This window comes from Myotis nattereri (assembly GCF_964212035.1).
Source record: "Myotis nattereri genome assembly, chromosome: 3".
Taxonomy (NCBI): domain Eukaryota; kingdom Metazoa; phylum Chordata; class Mammalia; order Chiroptera; family Vespertilionidae; genus Myotis; species Myotis nattereri.
Window position 1 is genome coordinate 149,251,356 of NC_138077.1, and position 13,399 is coordinate 149,264,754.

The window sequence follows — 13,399 nt, forward strand, 5'->3', positions numbered from 1 at the left end:
ACGTGGATGGACCTCAAGAGCATATGTTAAGTGAAATAAATCAGAACAGAGAAAGTCAAATACCATATGGTGTCATATGTGAACTAAAAAAAACACCCATTTATAAACAGAACTAGAGGCCCTGTACACAAAATTTGTGCACGAGGGGAGGAGGGTGTCCCTCAGCTTGGCCTGTGCCCTCTTGCAATCAGGGACCCCTCAAGTAGGGTCCCTAGGCCTGGCAGGTGCTCAGGGTCTATCAGGGCTTTCCTTCCCCAGCTTCTGGCATCTGGCCCCCTCCCAAATCTCTCAGTGCTTGCCATTTGTGAGGCATTGCTCCCCCTCCCCCACCACTGGTCACCTCCCTCTTCGGGCTACAGGCATATGGTGTGATCGATTGGCTGACCTGGACCTCTCTCTGTGGGGAAATCACTGGCTAGCCCTGCACATCCACCAGAGTATCACTGGCTTGGGCCTCCCTCTGTGGGGTGATCAATCATGGGGGTCTGTTATTGATGGCTCTGCAGAGGGAGGCCTTGCCCACCAACCGCAGTGCCACTGGCCAGGTAGCCTGGGCCTCCCTCTTTGAGGCAACCGTGGAAGTGCTCCCTGCCCAGATCAATCGCTCCACCGGCCAGTGGCCTCGGCCTTCCTCTCCAGGGTGATCATGGGGTGATGGCCAGGCCACCCATCCAATTGCATTGCACCTGCCTTGGCTGGCCTGGCACCAGTGAGTCTCATAACATGGTCATCTGAAAGGTCATCCAGATGGTCATTCTGCTGCTCAGTTGTTCAGTCAATTTGCATGTTATGCTTTAATTATTATAGATAGATTGGGGGTTGCAAGTGGCACCAGAAGAGGAGTAGCAGAAATTGGTAAAGGAAAATCAAAAGGTACAGTCTTATAGGTATAAAATAAATAAGTCATTAGGATGTAATATACAGCATTGCACCTATAGTCAATTAAAGTTGCTAAGATAGCAAATCTTAAAAGTTTTGATCACAAGAAAAATATTCTGTAACCATGTATGGTGATGAATGTTAACTAGACTTACTTATAGTGATCATTTGCAATATATACCTTGTATAAATATCAAATAACTATGTTGTACACCTAAGACTAATGTGTTATACTAGAGGCCCGGTGCACAAAATTTGTGCACTCAGGGGGTCCCTCAGCCCAGCATGCATCTTCTCGCAGTCCTGGAGCACTTGGGGGATATCTGAATGATAGCTTAGCCCTGCTCCCCATAGGGAGTGGGCCTAAGTCGGCAGTTGGACATCCTTAGCGCTCCTGCTGTGGCAGTAGGGGCTCCTGCCACCCTTGCCGCGCTTGCCAGCAGCGAACCCAGCCTTCTGGCTGAGCGGTGCTCCCCCAGTGGGAGCACACCGACCACCAGGAGGCAGCTCCTGTGTTGAGCGTCTGCCCCCAGTGGTCAGTGTGCATCATAGCGATGGGTTATTTAGCCATTCGGTCAATTTGCATATTAGGGTTTTACTATATAGGATGTTAATTATAATGATAAAAAGGAATTAAAATATTTCACTCATTAAAATGTCATAATGATATGATTCAGGGGGTGTTTTGGTGAACAGTGTGCAAGGGTGATTTCTTTTCCAGATTCTTGTAAAGATGGATTTGATTAATAAAGCCAAGGACAAAAGTAGTAGGTGAGAAGTACAGAAACTTTATTGCAAACAGATACTATCTCTAAAATTCCTAATTCTAAGTTTCTTTCTTTTTTTTTTTTTTTTTTTTTTGGTTAGCACGCTCGTACTATGGTTTTAATAGACATACATGGACAAGTCGATATAGACAGATTTATAATTCTATACAGTCAGTCGCATACACAAGGACACTGTAAACAGGGGCGTGGGCAGGAGAGCTGGTGTGCAAAGTGGGCTCAGCGAGAGGCCGTGGCCATGCCCGGAGCTCCCCAGCTTGGCTCCACTCTTCTTGCACCGCAGCTCTGAGCCTGGACCAGGGGGCCAACTTCTAGCCTGGAGAGGAGCAGAGGACCTGGGCCTGCAGGGAAAGCTGGGGTGCTCAGAGGTGAGCCCACCCCATCCTCTTGCTGCATCTGCGGCTCCGTAGCCTTTAAATAGTTTTCCCAGGAGCCAGGCCGGCGAGGGCTCCTGGGGGCGCGCCAGGGCCACATGCAGCTCCTCAGCGAGTCCTTGGTCCTGGGCTAGACACCTTCATCTCCGGCCCAATGCTCGCTCCAACTCGGATGCGGATCTAGCTGAGGTTCGCTTGGCCGGGCCCAGCTCGGAGGGGGCGACTTTGTTCGTAGGGGCCTAGGCCAGGCTCCAGCGCGTCCAGTTCACAGGCGCGGGGGCACAGTCCGGGTCAGGGCGGCGGGAACATGGGCAACAAGGGCATCCTCTTGGTGTCACTGGGCCTGGCCACCTGCCGAGGCCCGAGAAAGCGCACAGATGCCACCTGCGCCATCCCGAGGGAAATTGCAACTCATCCGTTTTTTCACGGCACTTCGCTCCAACGTCTTTTTGTTTTGTCTGGTTTTGGAGGGCAGAGTGGGGTCCGGAAAAGCAAACACAAAACCAACCCGGAGGGGGGCGAGGGAGGAGGGGCTGAGCAGGGACATGGCTGGCGCACAGAGCGCATCCTCCGCTCCCCCTCCCCTCTGCACTGGCGGCCCTCTTGGCCGGCTGGGCAGTCAACTGTTGTACTTGTTATGGGTTCACTCAGCGAGATAGACCACTGACTCAGAATTTAAATTTAAGAGCCTTTATTAAGCTGGCCAGCTGACTACAGGAATTACATATTATTAAATTTTATGGAGGCCCAGAGAAAATGTGTCTTTCAAATTCTGGGCCTCCCAATATGGAGGAAACTCTCTTTATTTATACTTTTCCCAGTCCTTTGTCTCCCAAATTTGGAATGAGACTTCCAGGCCTTCTGAGAAAGAAGGCCTGAGTGCTGGGAAGGGGCCATGAGATCATATCTCAAGCCTGGCCTAATGTCAGTACCTTCCTATCTATGTGTTTTAGGAACAGACAGCACATAATGACCCCTCTGGCCAAAGCACCAGATATGCAGCCCAGCACAGTACTGGCAGGCGTTGAGGCCGGAGGCCGGGCCCTGCAGGCCACAGTAGCGGAATGAGGAGTGCTGCTTGGACTTGAGCCGCAGGCTGGCTAGGCTCCAGCTGCACGTGTCATGGTAGACACTGTAGGGCGAGGCGGGTGTGCCGTAAGGACAGGCGCCCGGGGACATGGCCTAGTTAAGCGAGGAGCCAGTGAGGTTGTTGATGTTGGCATGGTCATGGAGGAGATGGAGCTGGGTGCCGAGAACATGGACTGCGAGGACAGCGGGCTCATGGAGTTGAAGAAGGTGAAGCTCTTGGAGAGCGGCGCTGGCGCCAGGCTCTTGGCAGCCCAGTTGTTATAGGAGTAGCCGGCAGCACACACGTCCTCGTAGGGCTGCACCAAGACATTGAACTGCGGCACGTAGCCGCCCTTGCACAGGTCCAGCTGCTGGTTACGCTCACGCTTCCGCCACTTGGCTCACGGATTCTTGAACCAGACCTGGCAGCTCCGTGTCGACTCACTGGCGGAGTTCTTGAGCGGCTCCCGGGGGTCCGCGGCGCGGGCTAAGGGGAAGGCGGGCCCCATGTCATGCGGCGGTGGCTGCGTGGCTGCGGCGGCCTGAGCCCCTCCAGGCTCATGCCCTCCTTGAAAGCATCCATGGAGGCGGGGACCGTGGCGGGCGCTCCGGGGGCCGGGCAGGGCGCGCCGGGCCGCCCTGGCTGCGATCTGAGGGGACAAGAGCGCAGTGCCTAAGCGGCCCGCGCCGGCAAGGTTGCTGCGCCTGCCCCATGGACCGCCTGGGGCTGCAGGGCCAGGCAGGCGGCAGCAGCAGCGGTTTCTCGCGATCCGGCGCCTGGCTTCGCGCTCCGCTACCGCCGCTCTGGCTTTAGCCTCCCAGCCCCAGTGAGGGCTCGGGATCCCAGGCGGGTTTCTAAGGCTCCAGAGGGCACCGGCAGAATCTGTCTTAAAGCGACAGTGCGCCTCCAGGTTCCAGCAGTCCCTAATTCTAAGTTTCTATTGCTAAGACTGTCTCTTGTCTGTTCAGGTTGGAGCTGCTTTTGATCTGCCTAATGGTTGCTTTAATACCTAGTAACAATATCTTGCCAAGCCTTGAGACTGAAACCGCTGGTTTCTCTGCTCAAAGAGTAAAACAGCCTCTTTTTTCCTGGCCAGAGATGTTTTATTACCCCTATGGCTCTCCCACCTGCTCAGGCCAGGGCTTCTTTTGATCTAAATTATGGCTGCTTTAATTGTTCAGGACAAGATGCCTCTATCCTCTCTGGAACCCCTCCCTTCCTGTCTGCCTAATTAAGCTAGCTAGCTACCCTTATGAAAGCAAAAAGCAAGACATCAACTAAGAGAAAATAATTCCAATACAAATATCAATCAAAGATTATATAAAAAAAACTCCCTTGACTGGCTGGTGTGGCTTAGCGGTGGAGCATCAACCTATGAACCAGGAGGCAGTAGGTTGTTCCCAGTCAGGGCACATGCTGGGGTTCCAGTCTTGATCCCCAGTGGAGGGCATGCAGGAGATGGCCAATCAATGATTCTCTCTCATCATTATTGTTATATTTTTTCCTCTCTCTCTCCCTTCCTCTCTGAAATCAATAAAAATACATTTTTTCTCATCTCAAAATATTTAATTTTGTTTTGAAATGGTTACATTCCCAGCTCCCCTCTCTGCCACATCACTCCGCCCACCAGCAGTGACACACTCGCACGCACATATGCATATAAGACCAACGGGCTGTGGTCTGCTACTTTGCATACTGAAGGCGGGGGCCGGCAGCCCACCAAGCTGCCTGCGGGACTCAGGCCAGATATGTGACCTGGTGAGGCGGGGTGGCAGCACGCAAGGCTGCCCATGGGACCAGGGACCCGGATCCCTGACTCAGGGAGGTGGGCCGCAGCGTGCACAGGGGCGGAGTGGCTGGGGTTGGGCAGGGCAGGACGCCTGGCTACGGCCCAGCCCGTCACTCCAGGCAGTTGAGCAGCGTGCACTGGCTTTCGGCCCTTCCCAGGTCGCTCCGGCCTGTGGGCAGCGCGCAGAGAGCCTCTGGACAGGGGAGGCAGGCCGCCTGAGGGCGGGCTATACTCCCCACATAGCTGCGGTGGCAGCTATGAGCCTGCCAAGGGGAGCCTGCAGGCCAAGCTGAAGTAGCGCCTGCAGGCCATCAGTGCCCAGGAGTGGCTGCGCAAGTCCCACCTCCTGGCCCAGAAGGTGCAGGATCCAGGGACAGCCACCGTGGCGGGCCAGATTGAAGTCCTCCTGGCCACACCACGGGGGTTTGCAGATCTGCAAAGCCACAGGCCTCCGGTGTGCACACCCTCCTTGCCTGCAAACATCCTCCAGCACATTGTCACCCTCGGGTGCCTGCAACAGTCGCAGACCAAGGCAGGCGTGCACAAGTTCCCCCCCACCTCTCCACCTCACTTCCATCAACCCGGCATGCCTAACACCCCACAGGATGTGCACACATCCCCTCTGACATGCTCATGTCCTTTGGAGAGTGTCATGGTGTTCTGGGTGCTGAGGTTGGGTGCCTGTGAGATGACAGTGAGAGGGTGGAGTGGTGACGCCCTGTTCCTGCAGGAGGCCAGTGCAGCAACGAGATCACCTCTGTGGGGCTAATGCAGGTGCTGAGGTGGGAGCAGGTGCAGACAGACACACCTGGTGGGCACAGGCAGCCCTCGCTGAGGTGCCTTTGGTCAGCGTTCAAGGTCAAGAACCCAGAGGCGAAGAGGAATTCCATCCTCTCAGTGAAACAGTGGGATAGTAGGGGTGACTGCAGAGAAGGAATGTGCACTTTGGGTGCCAGCACCCATGAGCGAAGGCTGCCCTGACTGAGCCTCGCTTGCTTGGGGCTTAGTGCACTCCTTCTGGGCAGCAGGTGACAGGACGTGCTTTTCCGAATTAATGAGAGAAAACGTTGATTCTCCCGCTGCCCACGAAGGTGGAAAGTGAAGTGGGGAGACATGTGGGGAGTGAGCCAGGTTCCCTGTCTGGGGGTTCCAAATCTGCTGTTGGTTTCTTTCACCGCTGACTAGAGATATACAGGGTTTCTCCCCAGAATGTAAACACACTTTGAATACCTACTAATTCCAATGGTTTTAAGCATAAGAAAGAAACAACAATGGAGCTGTTTTCTGTTAAAAGTGTGGGCACAAACAGGTAGTCGGACATTCCCTGAGGGGTCTCAGATTGGAGAGGGTGAAGGCCAGACTGAGGGGCCCCTTTCCCCCCTACCCCAGTGCACGAATTTTGTGCACTGGGCTACTAGTGTGTGTGTGTGTGTGTGTGTGTGTGTGTGTGTGTATTTCTGTTTCTAGATATACATGTATTACATTCTTGCATCATTCTAGCTCATTCATGATTTGTCTGTTCTGAGGTTGCAACAAAGCTGCCAGAAAACTGAGGACAGGGCGCTTAGGAAGGGATGGGGTTTCCCAGCCCATCACAAACCCCGGAAAACCATTTACTTTCGCTCCTCTGGCCTCCAGTTCTTTTTTTGGAGATGTCAAAGATTTGAGCAAAGGAGTCTCAGTATTTGGCTGCCAGCCCCAAGATGGAGAGGGGCCAGGAGAGAGTCAAGGAGACTCCCAATTCCATGATGGAAACTAGCAGGCACCAACCCTCCCCTGAAAGGACTTGATTCATGGGCCTGGGAAAGAGACACGCTTCCCTGAGCACTCCTTTCCCCACATGTCCACCTTCATGGAGATCTCCTTCCTGTCTCTGCTAGGTCCTGGCTCAAAGGGCTCTTCTAGAAGAGGCCAGCAGCCACATTCTTTCCAAGTAAGCACTTTGGGAAGGAACCAGCCTCCCACTGCCTGGGGGTAAGGAGGGGAGGGCTGAACAGGCAGAAGGTGGGACAAAAAGGAGATGTCAGGCCATTATCCCACCCATGGGGATCAGAACATGGACGCCATTCAGAGATTAAGTCTCCATTCTTTTAAAAACAAACAAACACACAAACCATACACTTTCTGGCCAAAGAAAATGAAGAGCTTTTACCCTGGAAGCTCTTCTACTAATAACAAAATGAGAACTGCCCTCTTGGTAGGTCACCAGACCAGAGGGCGAGTGCCCGGGTGGGTGAGCTGACCAGGGCAGGACACTGACATGCCAGATGCAACTGCCCTGTTGTGGTTACAATAGAGTAAAAAGTGTGAACATGGTTTTTATAGAACCACAAAATAAAAGTCAGGGTCCTATAGGGAGTCAGTGACCTCCCTTGGCATCAGGCACCCTTGTCAAGTCCCCAGGAGAGGTGGGTATATAGGTCCCTGGAGGACCATGGCATTCCCCTTGGTGCGGTCCACGGCCAGTGGATGCTGTCCCTGGATCTTAACATCCTATCTAATAAAAGAGAAACATGGTAATTAGCAGTACCTCCGATACCCTTCCCATTGGCTAATCAGGGCGATATGCAAATTACCTGCCAGCCAAGATGGCGGCCGGCAGCCAGGCAGCTTAAAGCGAACATGAGGCTTGCTTGCTTCAGTGACAGAGGACTCCAGCGTTCCCCGCCTGCCGCTGCCAGCCTCTGAGCTGCAACTCTAAGCAACTATGTTACAAATATAGAAGCTAAACAAAACCCCAGAAACCTGCTTTAGTCAGCGGGGCTTCAGCCAGCAGGATTGCAACATTGTTTCAAATACAGAAGGTAAACAAAGGCCAGAAACCTGCTTTCAGCAGCGGAGGCCTAAGAGCTGGAGCCAAGCCTCAGAGCTAAAGCTGGCCCAGAATAAAAAAGAAAAGAAAAAAAGGAGCGGTTGGGAGCTTCAGTCATCCGCCAACCTGAAAATAGCCCTCAGCCAATCACCCAGAGTGGCCAGGCACCCCAGTGGGGACCACCACCCTGAAGGGTGTGTGACCAGCTGCAAATAGCCATCATCCTCTCACCCAGGCTGGCCAGGCACCCCAGTGGGGACCCTCACCCTGATCCAGGACACCCTTCAAGGCAAACCAGCCAGCCCCCACCCGTGCACCAGGCCTCTATCCTATATAGTAAAAGGGTAATATGCCTCCCAGAAACGGGATCAGCGGAGGTGAGAGGCATCCCAGCACCGGGATCAGCATGACAGGGGGCAGTGCCGAAACCTGCTGATCGCCCTGCGGCTCTGTGTGTGACAGGGGGCAGGGCCACAACCTCCCTATCGGCCCTGCTCTGTTCGTGACAGGGGAAGGCGCTCCAACCCCTTTGTCAGCCCTGCTCTGTGCCTGATGAGGGGGAGCTCCCCAACCCCCTGATTGCCCTGTGGCTCTGTGTGTGACAGGCTGCAGTGCCCCAACCCCCTGATCGGCCCTGCTCTGTGTGTGACCGGGTAGAGCCATAACCTCCCCATTGGCCCTGCCCTGAGTGTGACAGGGTGTTGTGCCCCAACCCCCTGATCCGCCCTGCTCTGTGTGTGACAGGGGGCGGTGTCCCAACTCCCCTATTGGCACTACTCTGTGCATGACAGGGGGGAGCTCCCCAACCCCTTGATTGACCCTGCTCTGTGCGTGACAGGGTACAGAGCCCCAACACCCCTGATGGGCCCTGCTCTGTGCATGACACGGTACGGATCCCCAACCCCCCTGATGGGCCCTGCTCTGTGGGTGACAGGGGGTGGCGCCACAACCTCCCCATTGACCCTGCCTTGAGTGTGACGGGGTGCTGCCCCAACCCCCCAATCGGCCCTACCCTGAGCATGACTGAGGGTGGCATCGCAACCTCCCAATCTGCCCTGCTCTGTGCATGACAGGGGAAGGCGCCCCAAGTCCCCAATCGGCCCTGCTCTGAGCCCGACCAGGGGCTGCACCTAGAGATTGGGCCTGCCCTCTGCCACCCGGGAGCAGGCCTAAGCCAGCAGGGCGTTATCTCCCAAGGGGTCCCAGACTGCAAGAGGGCACAGGCCAGGCTGAGGGACCCCCTCTCCCCCCCCGAGTGCACAAATTTTTGTGCACCAGACCTCTAGTTTAAATATATAAAATAAATATCAAAAATATAAGTCTTTGTTTTACTCTGGTTGCAAATATCAAAAAATTTCTATATGTGACATGGCACCAGAGTTGTTAGGGTTTTTCAAAATGCTGACATGCCGAGCTCAAAAGTTTCGCCATCACTGTGCTAGACCATTGCTACATTTACCTATTTATTTTTCTCCCTCTCTCCCGTTTTGATTTTACTGAGCTGAATAAAATTAAATTGAATGCTTTTATGCAAATATTCAAGAAGAAATTGACCACACATCAAAACAAGACATGCCAATAACAATCAGTGACTAGAATTCACAAGTAGGAAATAAAGCAGAATCAAATGTCACTGGAAAATATGGACTGGGAGTCAGACACAAAGCAGGAAAACAGCTCATGAAGTTCTGTGAGACAAACAACTTGTCCATCACAAATATGTGTTTCACACAACCAAACAGACAACTATCTACACAGACATCAGAAGAAGGCGAATATAGAAGAAAAGGACTATGAAATTGGAAGCAAAAGAAGTATTTCCTTAAAGAATTACTCTTCAAGGTAATTTTTTTAAAGAAATATACAGTGGATTATTGAGGCATTCTGTCTGTAATTAACTCTCAAGTAGTTCAGACAGAGAAAAAAAGTATGTGTTAAAATAACATTTAAGGGAGAGAAACCAAGATGGCGGCATAGGTAAACACCGGAGAATGCTGCCTCGCACAACCACTTCAAAAGTACAACTAAAAGACAAAACAGACATCATCCAGAACCACAGGAAGGCTGACTGAGTGGAAATTCTACAACTAGAAGGAAAGAGAAAAGCACACCGAGTCTCAGAGGAGGTGTGGAAGTAAAGTGCGAGGTACGGAGGCTCATGCCAAAAGGGCTGGCAGCTGTGGACGTGGCACACGTGGAGAGGGCTGGAAACTGAGGACACAGTTGTCTTTTTCAATAGGGAGGGAGTCTCAAGCTCCTGACTTCTCTGAACTCCAGTTCCAGGTGAGTCTCTGGGGACCCAGACTAATACGGGGAGAAACTAGACTGTCTGGCATCAGGCAGAACTCAAGGGCAGCTTTCTCTCAGAGGTGCTTGCAGCAATTATTGTTTACCGGGACACTGAGACGCGGGGCCTCTTAGTGTAGGACTGGGGAGCATCCATAGCTGCTTGCTCCGCACTGTTGATCCCCTGAGACCCCGCCCCACCCAAGCTGTGCCCAGAGGCTTTTGCATATGAAAGGCCTGGCCCTTTGCAACCTGAAAATTACCTAACAAACTGCAGCTGAATCAGAGAGACCCAGAACTTCCAAAAGAAGGTCCAAGGCCCCACAGCAACTTGCATTGCTTCACAGCTGGGCCTCAGCTGGGCACCTTCAAACCCCAAACAAAGAAGAGGAATCTCTCCATAGCTCCAACTGGGTAGCCTCAGACAGAGGCTAAATTAGCATCTCCTTAGAGATCCAAAAGCAAGTGTACCCAGTGATCAGAGTGGGACCATCCAGATTACAACTCCTCAGATCCATAAGGGACACACTCAGGGGGCAGACTCAGTGAGCATCAAAGCCTCACTGAAGCAAGTCTTGCCTCAGAAGGGTGTCTCCAGCTCAGAAGTTTTCCCACTGCAGACACAGCTGATTCTCACAGCCAATTGGCCTGGAGGTCAATTCCTCCCAGTGATACCTACAACAATCAAGGCTTAACTACAACAAGACTGTGCACAAAGTCCACAAAGGGGTGCACGAAGAGTGTTCACCTCAGGTAATTGGGGAGGCTGAGCCACTGGGCCCTATAGGACACCTAACACAGAAAGCCACTCTATCAACACAGGGAAGCATAAAAAATGTGGAGACAAAGAAACAGCTCACAAATGACAGACATGGAGGAAAGAAAATTACTGGATATGGAGTTCAAAACCACACTTTTAAGGTTTTTCAAGAATTTTCTAGAAACCGCCAATAAATTTAGTGAGACCCTCAAGAAATCTAGTGAGACCCACGAGGTTATGAAAAAAGACCAACTAGAAATTAAGCATACACTGACTGAAATAGATATTATGCAGAGTTCCAACAGCAGATTAGAGGATCTCAAGAATCAAGTCAAAGATTTGAAATACGAAGAAGCAAAAATCACCCAACCGGAAAAACAAAAAGTAAAAAGAATCCAAAAATATGAAGATAGTGTAAGGAGCCTCTGGGACAATTTCAAGCCTACCAACATGCGAATTATGGGGGTGCCAGAAGAAGAGAGAGAGCAAGATATTGAAAACCTATTTGAAGAAATAATGACTGAAAACTTCCCCTACCTGGTTAAAGAAGTAGACTTACAAGTCCAGGAAGCGCAGAGAACCCCAAACAAAAGGAATCCAAAGAGGACCACACCAAGACACATCATCATTAAAATGCCAAGAGCAAAAGACAAAGAGAGAATCTTAAAAGCAGCAAGAGAAAAACAGTCAGTTACCTACAAGGGAGTACCCATACGACTGTCAGCTGATTTCTCAACAGAAACTATGCAGGCCAGAAGGGAGTGGCAAGAAATATTGAAAATGATGAATGCCAAGAACCTACAACCAAGATTACTTTACCCAGCAAAGCTGTCATTCAGAATTGAAGGTCAGACAAAGAGTTTCACAGACAAGAAAAAGCTAAAGGAGTTCATCACCACCAACCCAGTATTATATGAAATGCTGAAAGGTATCCTTTAAGAAGAGGAAGAAGAAGAAAAAGGTAAAGATACAAATTATGAACAAGAAATACACATCTATCAACAAGTGAATCTAAAAATCAAGTGAATAAATAATCTGATGAACAGAATAAACTGGTGAATATAATAGAATCAGGGGCATAGAAAGGGAGTGGACTGACTATTCTCGGGGGTTAAAGGGGTGTGTGGGGTGTGGGAAGAGACTGGACAAAAATTGTACACCTATGGATGAGAACAGTGGGTGGCGGGGAGTAAGGGCAGAGGTTGGGGTTGGAACCGGGTGGAGGGGAGCTATGGAGGGGAAAAAGAGGAACAACTGTAATAATTTGAACAATAAAGATTTAATTTAAAAATAAATAAATAAATAAATAAAGTAACATTAAGGGATTTTGAATTCTTGGCCAAGTTTGTGAGGAATGGATATCAATTCTTCTTTGAGGGTTTAGTAGAAATCACCAATGAAGTCATTTGGGCCTGAGCTTTTCTTGGTGGCAGTTTTCAACTTTATTTGTTATAAGTCCACTCAAATGAGATATTCTTGAGGCAGTTTCAGTAGTTTGTGTCTTTCTAGGAATTAGTACATTTTTAATTTAATTTGTTACCGTACAGTTGTTCATAGTATTGACTTATAATCTTTTTTTATTTTTTATTTCTTTCAATAGTAATGTCCTCTTTTTCATTCCTAATTTTAGTAATTTGAGTCTCCTTTCTTTTCTTCTTATCTAGTTTAGCTAAAAGTTTGTCAAAATTGATGAACTTTTCAAAGAACCAGCTTTTGCTGTCACTGATTTTTTTCTATATTTTCCCATTATCTATTTCATTAATATCATTTACATAAATCTCTATCTTTCCTTCTGCTTGCTTTAGATTTAGTTTGCTCTCATTTTACAGTGTCTTACGGTGAAATGATATTAATTGAAATATGTTCTTTTCTTAGTAGTGCTCCAGGGCATGCATATATATATATTTCTCGGAATGTACTTCAATCAATTTTCTGTATCTATGAGTGTTTCTTTTGTTTTTTAGTTTAATTTGTTCATTAAATTCCACATATAAGTAAAATCATATGCTTCCTCTGACTGGCTTACTTAATTTAGCATAAAACTCTCCAGGATCTCAGAGGGGAACGGGGATTGAGAAATTGGGTAAAAAAGGTGAAGACATTAAGCAAAAAAAAAAAAGTACTCACATGTATAGACAACAGTATGTTGATAACTAGAGGCAAAAGGGTGTGGGAAGATAGAAGACAAAAAGGGGGGATCAATGGTGACAGAAGGAGACTTGACTTTGGGTGGTAAACATACAAAATAGAGATGATGTGTTATAGAATTGTACACTTGAAACACATATAACTTTATTAATCAATGTCACTCCAATGAATTCAATAAAATTAAAAAGAAAAAAAGAATATACCTCAAATTTATGCTATATTAATTCCAGTGAGATACAGAACTATTACTCCTATAACTCTATTCCCTCTTACCTCCATTTATTGCTATTATTTTCTTTCTTTTTTTTTTTTTCAATATGTGGATTTTATTGTATATAAGTTAGAGTTGTGTGTGTGTGTTTTTTAAATAAATCTTTATTGTTCAGATTATTACAGTTGTTCCCCCTTTTTTCCCCATAGCTCCCCTCCACCCAGTTCCCACCCCACCCTCTGCCCTTACCCCCACGCTTTTTGTTGCCAGGTCAAAGGTCATACAC

General features: G+C 49.5%; 1 pseudogene across 1 annotated transcript; it reads right to left on the reverse strand.

The window, feature by feature from the left end:
* Nucleotides 1–2,974: 2,974 nt before the first annotated feature.
* On the reverse strand, nucleotides 2,975–3,615 carry LOC308515504 (pituitary homeobox 1-like; annotated as a pseudogene). Its single transcript has one exon. The product of its transcript is annotated as a pituitary homeobox 1-like (transcript).
* Nucleotides 3,616–13,399: the final 9,784 nt, after the last annotated feature.